Source organism: Alligator sinensis, unplaced genomic scaffold (assembly GCF_000455745.1).
Source record: "Alligator sinensis unplaced genomic scaffold, ASM45574v1 scaffold1056_1, whole genome shotgun sequence".
In the NCBI taxonomy this organism is placed as follows: Eukaryota; Metazoa; Chordata; order Crocodylia; family Alligatoridae; genus Alligator; species Alligator sinensis.
Window position 1 is genome coordinate 421,889 of NW_005842818.1, and position 3,804 is coordinate 425,692.

Genomic DNA, 3,804 nt, shown 5'->3' on the forward strand with positions numbered 1-3,804 from the left:
AGGAGGGAAGGGGAGTGTTGCCCCAGTCTGGTGGTCAGGGCAGTGTCTGAGGAGGCAGGAGACTGGGGTTCAGGCCCAAGAGCTCCAGGATCCCAGCTCCTGAGAGCTCCTCTCCAGCAAGGTGGAGACAGAGGATACCCCTGACCACGGTCACCCCTGCATTTCCAGACACAGTTGGGCTGAGCTGACTTGTGCCTCAGTTCCCCATCTGTGAAATGGGGCTGATGGTGCTGCTTGGCCTCGCAAGGACTTTGTTGGGAAAGGGACATTAGAGATGCTTAGATGCTGGGTGGGGGGTGGCCACTCGTCTTTGCTCTCCATTAAACCAGTGGCTGCTGGCTAAGGTGAGCTGGGGAAACACCTGGCAGGTGGAAGAGGCCAGCCAGTCCACCAGCTCCGTCTCACGTCCCTGCCGTTGAGAAAGCAGCAAGTGCTGCTCCAGGTGGCAGGAAGATGACTGGAAAGCACTTGCTTTTGTCTGCTCCCCTTGCTCTTGGGTCACCCTACCTGAGGAGGTGGTCAGGCTAACGCTTCGGGGCAGCAACAGGCCAGGGGTAGCCCACATCGACGCTAGTCTTAGTAATAGGGGTGGGACGCACCAGCTAACAAAAGCGAAGCGGGCGGCTCTCCCTGTCAAGAAGACACCAGCCATCTCTGCCGGACTGGTGTGCAGCAAGGGACACACTGCCATGTCTCGACTAGGATGGTTCAGGGTGAGATGATCCTGCCTCGAGGGGGGGTTGAACAAGCTGCGACCTTCCAAGGACTTGGCTGCCCTAGGGGGCCACGATTTCAAAATGACACCTGTGGACACAATGCTTGCATTTTTCAGCCTTCCACGCCGTGGCGATTTAGCAGCCAACTCACTTCTGAAGGCAAACGATGTCCTTCTACTTGCCAGCTAATTCGGCTGTCTAGGGTTCCTGCACAACAGACCTCATTTGCTCAGACGAAGCTGATAAATACCCAGCGTCCAGGATTTATTTTCCTGCCGTGCTGGGAGGAGATGCGCATCACGATAACAACTTCCTTTCAGCCTCATTTAATACATTTTCTCTTCCAGAGGCCATTTTTCCCCCTCCCCGGTCAGCTAACAGATTAACCTCCTCCTACTTGCCCCAAAAGAGGGAAAAAAAGTGTCACCCACCAGAACCCCCTCATAACAAAGACTTAAGAGCCACTGCCAGCTGCTACTTCGAGGATTGCTAATCCACACCGGCACCAAATAAGGTTTCCTGCTCCTCAGGGCTCTCGGGAGCGGATTAGGCAGCCCCTGGGTATTCGTTCCCAGAAGCATGCCTGGAATGTCAGCTACAGCCAAACCGTGGGGAGGAGAGAGACCGGCGAGTCCCCGTTCCAAGCACGCATGTATTCCTTGTTTTTCGGACTCCGCTTTCTGCATCAACAGGCACGGATCCTTTCGCCTCTGGACTTCCAAGTGCTTCCAATTAAAAAGGCGGCCTTTCTAGGGGGCCGTGCTGCAATACGGAACAGTTAATCACGCTGAGAGCCGGAGGGGCCGAAACTAGCATTGGGCTTTGCAGTGTTTATGGATCAAAACCCTTCCTTTCTAAATGCGGCTCCCGTCCACTTCGTAACATGCCATTCCTGCCTTCCCCATGTGGCAAAAAAACTCTCCCTGGCTGGGTCTTGAGCACTTTTTGCTTCCCCTCGAACGTGTCCTGCTAGTGGCTACCACCCACGAGACTCGGGCAGGGATTGCTCTCTCCCCACATGGCTTCCAGGAGAGCTCAGAGTGGTTCTAGGTGATGCTTTATTACACATAGGAGCTCCCCTGCCGGCAGGCCCAGAGCACACTCATTTTCCAGTTAGTGTAGCAGAGTTGCCCGAGAAGGGATTATTAGGCCTGTGGCTCCATCCTCGGCATTGTAATGTCAGCCTCAACACCCAGTGCAGGGGACACTGGGAGAACCAGATGCATTTTCTTTCTTGGCACGGTCGCAGCCTTCCTTAGTGCGACGTGCTCAACACCGGTTTTCCACAGCCCCGTGCAGAGCAACTCAGGTAATGGACTATTGCTAAAGTGCCCAATAGTCCATCGGATTCAGGTGTGCTACGCGGCCTCACCCTCAGGGGTGCTGGGTCTATTCTTGGTGGCTTATTGTTCCTCCCAAGTAGATTTCTAAGTCGTTGTCAACTGTGGCTTGACTGGGCAAGCTTGAAAGCTGCATTGCAACATGAACAGGATCTATAGGATCTGCGAAGCGCGTTGGGGAAAAAAAGAAAAGAAAAAAGGTTCCTCAGTGAAAAGTGTCAAGGTTACAAATCTGGGATGAGGATTTTCCTCAAGAATGTTAAAATTCCTGCCCCCCTTGCCGCCGCAAGCACACACAGGACAAGGAAGATGCTGTCAGGAATTTAATTGTACTTGGCACTTCACACTGTACAAGACATTTACAGAGAACCCCGTTTTGTTGCCTTTATTTACAATGTCTTCCGCCCTCCACCACTCCTGGCCAGTGCGTTAATCCTTTCCAGCCAAGTTGCAGCTCTTGGAGCACTGATTTCCTGTGCCGTCATTACCAGTTTAGCTAAAAGACAACTTTGTTTGAACCATAACTATTGCTAAAGCTTCGTCAGACGCCTATTGAGCGGCCTTTCCTCATTCCTTTGCTTAAGACTATCGAAACGCATCAACCTTGTCATGCATCACCACCTGCTTCTCCTCTCAACGACTTGACACCAAACACTTCCTGCCCTCCATCCACCTACGACATACAATAAGCCTTCACGTTTGCCTCTTGTGCTCTTTCGTGTTCCAGTTAAAAAACAAGACTTAATTCTGAAACCAAAAAAAAAAAAAAAGGCAAAATTCCCCTCTTCTCTCTCTCTCTCTCATTTACCCTAAATCAATGCTTCTGTCTACACCCGACCTTTCTGCGACATCCCCCAAACCTTCAGATCACCAATGCTTTTCTCCTTCAGTAATTCAGAGCATGCACAAGCTGGTTACAGTCAGCATGTCAAACAACTTGGACTGCTCCGTTAAGTGAGTTATCCTTCCCACTCAAAACATTATGGCTTGGCTTCGCTGCGTAAAGTTTTGAACAGGCTTTAAAAACAAAACAAAAAAAAGTATGTACAAGACATTTTTGAACAAAAAAAAGAAGATCAAGGACTTGAAAGGAAATGCCACGTTTGAAAGTCACGATACAATAAAATGAAACAAACATACAAAAGGTCTTTCAAAGAAAAAAAGAAGCTATTTTAAAATAAAATAAAAAAACAAACTTAAATACCTGGCAGGTTATGTAAATTAAAATGAGGAATGTACAACGAACAAAGATAAAAAATTCCAGTAGGTAAATGGAAAACCTATCGAGCTGGAGTCTGTTTCTCCAAGAGTGCCGTATTGTTGCATGAATTAAAACACCACACTGCAAACCATGCATCTCACAAGTTCAAAACGTGACTGGGTTTCTTGAGTTTAAGTTGGAATTGAAAATCTTTCACAATGTTGATCCCAACACTGTGAAAGTGCCAGACTCTCTGCAGTTCCTTATCTTGGTGGGTTTGGATTTCCTTCGGAGGACCACACTTCTGCTGACTCCCAAAAACCAGCCTTACTTAATGTCTTCCAGTCTCAAGTACTGTTCGTATTAATGCTTTGGAAACCTGAAGTCTATCCTTCACGTCCGCCATCAAGCAACAGTAAAGAGCGGGAGAAGTTTGGAACTGCTGTTTGAATCGCAGTCGGAGTCAAGGTGGCCACGCGTGCTTCAGAAAAAACAGACTCCAGATCGACAGCGTTAACTGTATACCAATAGCTGCCATTCCACACAC